Below are 10,765 nucleotides of genomic sequence, written 5' to 3' on the forward strand. Positions count from 1 at the left end.
TGAGTTCCTCTGAGGACCTGCTCTTAAGACGCAGGGGTCTAATTCTTATAAGCTCAATTGCTTCCTTTAACTGAACAAATCAGAATCTGTTCGTCCCTAATACACTGAAATATTTTGTGGTCTTCAGTACGGAATAAGATATTTTCACTCTAACCACAATATTTGATATTAATAAACAAGCTGGTACTTGATCTTCTTTACTTTGTTCCCAAGGAAAAGGAATCTCAACCAGAAACTAAGAAATTTCCTCTACAAATATATATACTAAATGGTCACATTTGCATTACTTTAAAATCATAATTTGCTTAGCATTATCTGCAGAGGATAAAATCAAAATTCTTTGAGTGAATGCTTTATTGTTGCCATCAGAGAGGTTAAGTCAGTCACCTTAGGTCACACAGCTGTGAAGAAATGGAGCCAGGATTTGAACCTAAGTGGCCCAGTTCTGGAATCTTACTCTTAAACACTGCAAGCCTCCTCCACACAGGGAAAATGGGCCTATGTGAGATAAAGATAGATACCTGTGAAGGGGTTCCTTTATTGACAACTCTGTCTGACCTCAAGCAAGACTCTAATGTGGCCTTCCAGATTCCTGCCTCCTGGTGTCCATGCCCTGTATAATTCCCTCCATTCTCCATTCGAGTGTGGTTGGAGCCAGTAAATCGGAGGGAAGATCACTCCTGTGATTATATTGCTAATCACTTGACTGTAAGTTAATCAACAGGGAGATTATCCTGAATGGGCCCAGCCTAATGAGATGAGCGCTTTAGAAGAAGGTGAAATGTCAGGATGTCTTGCTAGCCGGAAGACACAGCGTTCATGACTGTATAGCTCCTGGGTAGAGAACAGCAAGTGGCTTGGAAGAGGCCACCGAGCCACCAGGTGGGGATCAGTCAGCTGACACCTCGATTGCAGCGTTGTGACCCTGAGCAGTGGACCCAGCTAACCCATCCTCCAGTCTGTGGTAATTTGTTCTGTGCAATAGAAAATCAGTACAGGTTGTTGCTGTCTTATTTCTTTGATATGTCACCCTGGCTGAGACCCCTCCATCTGCTCCCAGTGTCCTTATCTGCAACCTCTCATGACTCCGATCATCCAGTGAGGATCCCTTTAGGTCCTGCATCTGAATCTATAGCAAATCTGTGTCAACAAATCATTTCCCATTTTCTATGTAGTCTTTTGTTTTACGGAGTCTGGTTGCCACTGCTCCATATATATCTTACTAAATAATTATGCTTTCTACGTGCTTCAGTATCTCTGAACATCTTACTGGTTCTGTGAACAAAGGAACTTCTCAAAACGGTTGTTGATCAACTATTGGTTGTTGATCAATACTAAGCTTTGAGATCACAGGTCTTGTCTGTGTTGTTTCCCACTGAATCTGTACCGTGTAACACTGTCTGTAGTGTATAGTAGATGCTTTAAAGGTATTTGTCAAATACATGAATGTACATGGCATCATGCAGAGAAAAATGTGTAGTGGCTAGGCTAGTTTACTTTTTTTTCCAACAGCAGATGTATTGAGCAGTTGAATCATGGCCACTCCAGTGCTTTTTGGGCCCCCAGTCCTCACAGTGTCAGGTACAGCTGTGCCCACAGTAGATGCTTAGACCGTGTTGCTGAAAGGCATAGCAATGAAACCATCTAGGCAAGAACAGATTCATTTACATGCAACCTTGACTGGCACTTCAAAACGAGCTGACTTAGCATGTGGGTTTTGTTTTCAGACATTTGTTTCTCTTTATCTCTTCTAAGTACAAATCGGATGGAATGAGTGCGGTGCTCTGAATCTGTGCAAAATCAGGTAAAGTGAGCTGGCTGTTTGGCACTGAGCAGCACAGTTCTCATCGTGCCTGTGTCAGCAATCCAGGCCACACTGGGCCTCCAGGGAGTCTCGGGGGTCAGCGGAACACACTGCGTGGAGCGGGATTTACTGTCGTTGCTCAGCCCAGGCTGGGCCGACAGTCTCCCCCACACAGTCCGCTACAGAGTTACTGCACATGGTATTTCACTTCCATCCTCCCATCTCCTGAGCCTGGCACCATGGGCAGCATGCAACATACCGTCAATGTATAAAGAGGAGAACATCACAAGCATTCACTGAGGGAACAGAAAGGGAAACTAACAATGCCAGGGCACTGACAATTTGCCAACTGCTGTGTCAGGCACTTTATAAACATTAGTTCATTTGATGCACACGTTAACCCACTTGAAAAACGACGTGCTATTCGTAGTGTACAGATAATGAAATGAAGGCCCATAAAGGGAAAGACGATAAATCCAGCAGGCAGCAGAGAGTTGAACCTGGGACTGTTCGAATTCCAGGCCAGGGTTTGTTTCATGATTTCCAGTGTGTCAAAACACATCCAGGAGCCAGGGCCTGTGTCTGAGTTGGGTGGCCACGACGGGGTCTGAGGTTCTTGGTCAGGCCCAAAGAAATAGTTTAGTGTCTGAAATTTTCTGAAAAAGAGTTTTTCTAAGTGATGCTTGGGATCCACCAGGTGTACTTTTCCCAAAGAAGTGTTCCTGTTTGTGACTAACGAGAGATCAGTGCCTCATCCTCAGCCCACCTCATTCTACGCGTTCTTGAAGACTCAGCTTAAATGCCCCTTTTTGTGTGAGGACATATCCCTTCCTTTTTTGATGCTACTAGAAAATATTATTTCACTTCAATTTGTCATTTATTTTTCTTTGTATTTCTTTACTGTTCTTTCATTCAAATAGAACAAGTATATGGCATACTTTTCTAAACATAGGGGTTATAAGGAAAGGTAGACAAAACTCTTGATCTATGGAGCAGAGAGACATGACTAGAAATAATTGTACATTAGGTTAAAAGTGCTACATAGAGAGCCAACCTCGTGGTCTAGTGTTGAAGTTTGGTGCACTCCACTTTGGTGGCCCGGGTTCGGTTCCCGGGCGTGGATCTACACCCCTCTTTGGTGGCCAGGCTGTGGCAGCAACCCACTTACAAAATAGAGGAAGATTGGGGGTTGGCCCAGTGGTGCAGCAGTTAAGTGCATATGTTCCGCTTCAGCAGCATGGGGTTCGCCGGTTCAGATCCCAGGTGCGGACATGGCACCACTTGGCAAGCCATGCTGTGGTAGGCACCCCACATATAAAGTAGAGGAAGATGGGCACAGATGTTAGCTCAGGGTCAGTCTTCCTCAGCAAAGAGAGGAGGATTGGTAGCAGATCTTAGCTCAGGGCTAATCTTCCTTAAAAAAAAATTTAAAAAAATAAAATAAAAATAGAGGAAGATCAGCACAGATCTTAGTTCAGGGTGAATCTTCCTTAAGCAAAAAAAGGAAGATTGACAACAGACGTTAGCTCAGAGCAAATCTTCCTCAGCAAAAAAAAAAGTGCTACATAAAAGTAGCTATAGATTATACTGGAATGAGTGTCATACAGCTACGAACCGTCTCAGAGGGTGGGATGAGGGATAGAGAGGATATTTTAATTGAGTTTTGGTGGTCAAATGCTCTCTTCACTAGGTAGACAAAGAGCTAGCAAAGTATCCTGGGAAGAAATCAGAGCATATGCAAATACTCAGAGACCTGTGAAAGAGTATGTTATAGAGACTACAAATAATACCATATGACTAGAATACAATGCTTGCTGGGATTCGTAGGCAGACTGAACATGGAAAAATATATCAGAGACAAATCTTCAAGGGATTTGTAAACAAGTTAAAATTATTGGACTTTTCTTTTCTGAAAATGAATCAAAAATATGGCTTGCTCTCAAGCGTATGAGTGAATGATTAGGTTTGCATTTTAGAAAGATCATGTTGGAAGCAGTAAGGAGAAAATATTAAGTCAGAGAGTAGGGAGACAGTTAGTTTGGGTATTCTCTATTGATTTCCAAAAAAGTTTTTAATAACCTCCCAAATCAGTGCCAGTAGTAACAAAGAGTCAAGGAGAAATTTGAAAAACGTGTAGGTACTGATATCAGCGCTAATAGTTGATGAAATATGGGAGTGAGGAAAGAGAGAAAAAGTTGACCTTAAGAGTTCTAATTTAGGAAGCCAAAATGGGAAAAACTTAAGGAGGAGAGTGGATTGTGGGGAAGATAATTACATTTTATTTTTGTCTGTACTTTTAAATTCCAATTATATAATATACAAAAACAAGCACAAATAATCTATGGTCATGGAGGCCAGAATATTATTTACCCTTGGGGAGAGCATGGTCGATGACTGGGGTAGGGAATCACAGTGAAGGCCCCTAGGGTTCTGGTGATTATTTCTTGATCTGGGTGGTGGTTACATGGCTGAACTCACCTGGGAAAAATTCATTGAGCTGTGTATTTAGAATTTGTATACTTCTCTGTATATATTATATTCTTCAATAATATGTTACTGAAATATAACTTTAAAATAAGCTCAATGGATGATTTCAAGAGTAGTGTAAATATTACTGAAGAGAGAATCAATCAAATGGAGGATAAATTTGAAGAAATTATGTTGAATGCAGCAGTGTCTCTGCCTTGCACATCATAGTGATCTTTCTCAGTTCTTTTGCCTTCCTCTCTTCGCTGGCTTATTGTTTCTTAATTCTCGGTACTTTCTAGTATTCTGTCAATGGCCTCCTTCCTTCCCTTCTTTGTTTTTCTTATTTTGCTTTTTGCTGAGGGATATTTGCCATGAGCTAACATCTGTTGCAAATCTACCTCTTTCTGTACGTGAACCACTGCCACAGCATGACCACTGAAAGACGAGTGGTGTAGGTCCATGCCTGGGAACCAAACCTGGGCCACGAAAGCAGAGCAAGCTGAACTTAACCAATAGGCCACTGGGGCTGGCCCAGCCTTCTTCCTTTCTTAATCATAAATATTCATTTGTATGTACTCAAGAAAGGCAACATTTTTCAGAAAAATACATGTATCTGAGGTGTATGAGGTTGATAACATTAATCAAATGTTATCTATTTAGTATCAGACATGTTAAAAATATTTGGAATCCCTTTTAAAGACATTTCCCAATAAGTTTTTTGCTTTATGGGTTAAGAGACGATTTTTCTCAAAGAAATCCCAGAGAAATTAATTCTATGTGGAATTTCTAAGAGGAAAATAGAGAAAGTCATAGAAATTTTGTCATATCAAGGTGGAGAAAATTGTTTTTTAGAATATGGTTAATGGAAGGTTTGATGAAATAATTTAGAAGAAAGGATGCAATTACACTATGCAATGTAATTTTTAGGTATGCTTTTTTTTGTGGTGAGAAAGATATGCCCTGAGCTAACATCTGTTGCCAATCTTCCTCTTTGTTTTTTATCCCCAAAGCCCCAGTACACAGTTGTATATCCTAGCTGTAAGTCCTTCCGGTAGCATAACACCACAGCATGGCTTGATAAGCGCTGTGTAGGTCCATGCCCAGGATCCAAATCAGTGAACCTCAGGCCACCAAAGTGGAATGCACGAACTTAACCACTACACCCCCTGGCATGCACCCCAATATAATTTTTTAAAGAAATTTTCTCATTCTAAGAACAAAAATAGTTTCCTTTTACTTTGAACTTCTAACTTATTTAATGTGCACTATTCTAAACAAATGTGATTAAAATTTTAACTAAATTTTAAATTTGGAAATGATTGTAGATTTACATGCCATTGTAGGAAACAATTCAGAAAGAGCAAATGAGAGAAACCCTTTACCAAGTTTCTCCCAACAGTTGTATTTTGCAAAACTATAGTAAAATATCACAGCTAGGATATTGACATTGATCTTGTCAAGATACACAACATGTCCATCAATGCAATGATCCCTCATCTGGCCACTTTATTAAGCCACACTCACCTCCCTTTCCCCACCTCACCCAGATCTCAACCCCTGAGAATCACTAACGTGTTCTTCATTTCTAAAATTTTGTCATTTCAGACGTGTTATATAAGTGGAGTCATACAGTATGTTTCCTTTTGTGATTGCCATTTTTCACTCAGCGTAATTCACTTCCCGGAAATTTGCCCAAGTTGTTGCATATGTCAATAGTTCATTCTTTTTTATTGCTAAGTATTATTCCACAGTATGTATGTACCACAATTTCTTTAACCACTCACCTGTTAAAGGTCATCTGAGTGGTTTCCAGTTTTTGGCTATTATGAATAAAGCTGCTCTGAACATCCACGTATAGATTTTCATGTGAATGTAATTTTTCATTTCTCTGGGATAAATGCCCAAGAGTGCAATCTGGGTTATGTGATAGCTGCATATTTTAGAAAACTGCTAAACCATTTCTTAGTGTTGTGCCATTTTACATTCCCACCAGCAATGTGTGAATGACCCAGCTTCTCCACATCCTCACCAGCATTTATTTTTTACTTTAGCCATTCTGATATGTGTATAGTGATAACTCGTGGTTTTAACTTGCATTTACCTAATGGCTAATGATATTGAACATATTTTTAATGTAGATTGTTTTCCATTAATTACATTTTGGAAAATTTGAAAACATGGTGCTGATGGACCTTTTGGATTGAGATATAGAGAAGGCAATTATAAATAGCATTCCCATTATCAGGAGAATAGAGTTGGCTATATACACAAATTTGCATACAATGGACCAACAGGGTGTTAGTGGTTAGCTGGGACAAGAAAATTTAAAGAGAAAGTGAGTGTATGTATAAAGATGGATAAGAAAAAGAGACAAATCTTTGATAAAACCAGCACTTAAGGGCATAGAGACTCATAAAGAATCAAGAAGCATAGCAAATTTGGGGTAAGCCGTCGTGGAAACACTAAAAAGGTAATGCTTTTTAAAGCTTCAAAACCCATGGAAATCTTGTGGGGGAGAGGAGTGGGAAGTAGTTTGTGAGGAAGAGAGACTGATACTGGGATCAAAAATAAGTAAAACAAACTCCAAGTGGAGCATGTTAAGAAACACAGAATCAGGGACAGTCCACATCCAAAGCCAATGGGAGGATTTGCCCAGATAAAGAGGGGAAAGGCCTTCCAAGAAATCAGTCCAGATACATTTTCTGAACAGTAGATGTTTTTGCATTTTGAAAGTTCAGGATTTCATATTGGAAATCATTAGGTGAAGCATCTTATAAAACTTTGGTTCTTGCAAGGAAAGTCTAGAGGATGAGCCTAAATATATATGATTCTTTACTCTGCTGTGACCCATTCGGCTAGAATAATAAAAGTGCCCTGTTTACGACATACCTAAGAGTGTGCTGTGGACTCCATTAACCCATTCCCGACAATAAACACTGGCCAAGGAGCCCCAGCTGCCATGAGCAGCAGACCATGTTCAGCCAGTTAATCATGATTAGCGACTGCCTCAGGAAGAAAAATCTAGCATTATTGATTAGTTTCTTGCTGATGCAGACAGAGGTTGACATAAAAATGCGGGAAATGGTTAGGGCTAATTTACGAGCCTCACGGACTAGTCTGTGACAAAAAAGGTGAAGTCAGAAAAAGAAAGATGACAATGAAAGCTCTATCTATATGTGGATTTGAGCTGTTTAAACAATGCCAGCAACTGCCTCTGGACTCCTCGTTATGCAAGAGAAACAAACCATTATTTGCTTAATACACTATTTGTCTGGTATTCTGTTACTTGCGAGGAGTCTTTGAAAGGATTTCCCATATATTCAGACTCTGGATAGATGACAGAGAAAACCACGAACTCACTTTTCTCTCTGTGTTACATGCCTGACCTCTCAAATCTTGACTTAATTTTTAGCATAAAACACCATGGACAGCTAATGAGAGCATCACAGCTGACCTCACACAAGAGGGGACCAGAGAAGTCCTCTTGTTTCCTGAGACAGGGAGTTTGGGGAAGAGCTTTCGCCTCCAAAGTTCTCCCCTGCGCCCAGGTGCCACAAGGATGAATTCATTTTTGTTTGTTCTTTCTCCACTTGTTCTCTTTGAAATGACAGTGATCCTAGAACAAAACATGTTAAACACAGGCACATAAATGTTAGTGGATTATGGGATGGTATTTCCTCTGGAATGAAAAACCTCACAATTTAAAAGCTCTGGGATTTTAGGAATATGGGAAGACAGGGCAAAAAAAGGTAAAATAGCCAGTAGGGGCAAGTGAGGACCTATACGTTAAATTCACTCTGTCTGTGCTCTTTCTCATGAAAAAATTCAGCCTCGGCTGGGTCTGTTTATCGGCCCTGCCTATGCTCTGATATTGTTGGAACCTCTGGAACACGAAGATGTATTCCAGGGACAAAATGACCACCTGGATAGGCTCTGACCTCAAGATGATAAATTTAAAACACACTTCAATAACCCTCTTCCTGCTCCCGCCTACTAATCAACCCGGCTCTGCCCGCCACACTGCCAGGGTTTCTCTGCAAGGGCTGTTCTCCAGCCTGCTCTCGACATAGGCTCTGACATGAAGCCTGTGCATCCCACCAGGGATGTGACCAGGCTTTAGAGAGGTACACATCACTAAATCAACATGCTTATCTTATTGGTTATCGGTTTGAGGCAGAACTCAAGATAGTCTGTGCCGTCTTTTTTTTTTTTTTTTTTTTTTGAGGAAGATTAGCCCTGAGCTAACATCTGCTGCCAATCCTCCTCTTTTTGCTGAGGAACACTGGCCCTGGGCTCACATCCGTGCCCATCTTCCTCTACTTTCTAAGTGGGATGCCTACCACAGCATGGCTTGCCAAGCGGTGCCATGTTCGCACCCGGGATCCGAACCGGCGAACCCCAGGCTGCTGAAGCGGAACATGAACACTTAACCCCTGCGCCACCAGGCCAGCCCCTCTTGGTGCCCTCTTAATCCTCCAACTAACATAGTGATTTTGATGAAGACATGTAACACGTACCTAAGGAACTCCTTTCCCTGTATTTTGAAAGGAATTATAGTTAGTTATGGAAGGCGAGTAAAGGTCAAAGGTGAAGAGAATTTGGGAGGTACAGATTATTTCTTTGTCATAGTAGAACACTTGCTCATGCAAATTTAGAGTTTATCCCAATATGGGAATGATTAAGATTACTATTAATCCGCTACTCACCTGTCTCAACATAAAATTCTTATTTTGACTAAACGTATGGCTGATTCAGCTCCTTATACTTACAGTTGCTGGATAATGGATGTATTCCCAAGCAAATAACAAGCTTCTAAGAAATTACCGTAATCGACTAACACCTTTACTCCAAACTGCTCGCGGCAAGTGGTAGAGTGAATCAGAATCAATTTCTCTGTCCTCAAGCCATAATAGAAGCAGATAACACATGTGAAGCACTGAGCTTTCCTGCAGTTAATTTGGGAGAAACTGTTATACCTGGAGAAAGCCTGGTGGTGTTTAGTTGGTAGAAACAATCAGATATGCTGTACGTGTGGGCTATTTGAAGGATGGCTGTTTTGAATGTCAGTAGACATCCTTTATCAGATCAAAGAGAGGTGAAACCCTAGCTCTGGATTTAGGCAGAGCGAAGTTCTTAGCATCTTCTCTCTATTTCATATTTTACACTTATGCACTCCAAGTTGTTAAAGAAGAAAATGAAATTACCTCACCAAGAGCTTAATTATATCCTCTTCAATGGGCATCGATACTATTGGCAGCCCTGGCAGGGACATTCTCTTGACAAATCAAGTCATTGTCTGAGGCATGAAGTGTTAGATTATGATCCAGCCAGCGTGATGCTGCAATTCATGGCTCCTCTACTACGGAGGGGAACCGGGATTTCTGTTTCATAACGACTTTGAATTTCTGGTGAGACAAGTGAATCCTTTTGTTCAACCTCTGGAGTTCATCATCAGTATCTTAGAGCAGAATTGTTTTACAGACTCAAACATGAGAAGGCACAGAGGGGTATTAAATAGTGATGCGGGAGATGTCTGCTCCTGCAGCAACCCCTTTGGAATTCTAAGAAGGGCCCAAAGCGAGCTAAGCCATCCAAAGAACAAGCAATAAAGGTTGAACCTTTCCATTGTGGAATTTCATGTTTTAATGGATATCTTTCAGCATTCGATGTTTCATATGACCCTTACTAGCTCACAGTATCACCATTTGGCTGATGCAGACAGTATACATTTTATTAAAGAAAATTCTCTGCTTAGCACAAACCTTTGGCTATATAATTGCTAATGTTTTTCCAATATGAGTTTTAAGGCTATTTAGTTAGTTTATATAAAATAATTTTATAAAATAAAATATTTGTTATAGAAATATTTTTAAATAACAAGAAAACACAAAGAATTAAATTTTAAAAATCACCGGGAGATACATTTTTCATTCTTTCTGTGTATTCATTTCCAGTCCTTTAATATGCATAGAATTTTTTTTTAAAAGCAGCCTCATAACTCTATGTATTGTTTTGTACCTGAATTTTTCATTTAATGATGTGATATGAACATTTTCCCATTAACAGTTAATCTTGTTAATGAAAATGCTATTTTGGCTGAATGTTTATGTATAGAAACTGCAGCTGAATACCTGTACAAAGTTAAATATTTTCAAATAAATTCAGAAATAACTTATAGGTGGCTATCTTTGTGTTTTCATAGTTGTGCTAGGAAGTATTTCACACCCTCTCTTCGTTTCACATCAGTGGGCTGCAGGCTCATATACGTATGTCCTGGTCCTGAGCACCTCCTTTTTCTGCCCCCTGAGTTTTCAGTGTGTCGGTTAGCATACCGAGGAGATGAAAGACAAGACATAAGAACAGGGAGTTGCTTCTGCTTCACAAGTGTGGAAGATGGAGAACATATATTGATAAAAAGTATCAGGAAGCAGTTCTATGGGTCATTCTTTCCAATCCTAGTTCTCAGCCTTCTCCAAGTACCCCCATCAGGAT

The sequence above is a fragment of the Equus przewalskii genome, chromosome 1 (assembly GCF_037783145.1).
Source record: "Equus przewalskii isolate Varuska chromosome 1, EquPr2, whole genome shotgun sequence".
NCBI classification, from domain to species: Eukaryota; Metazoa; Chordata; class Mammalia; order Perissodactyla; family Equidae; genus Equus; species Equus przewalskii.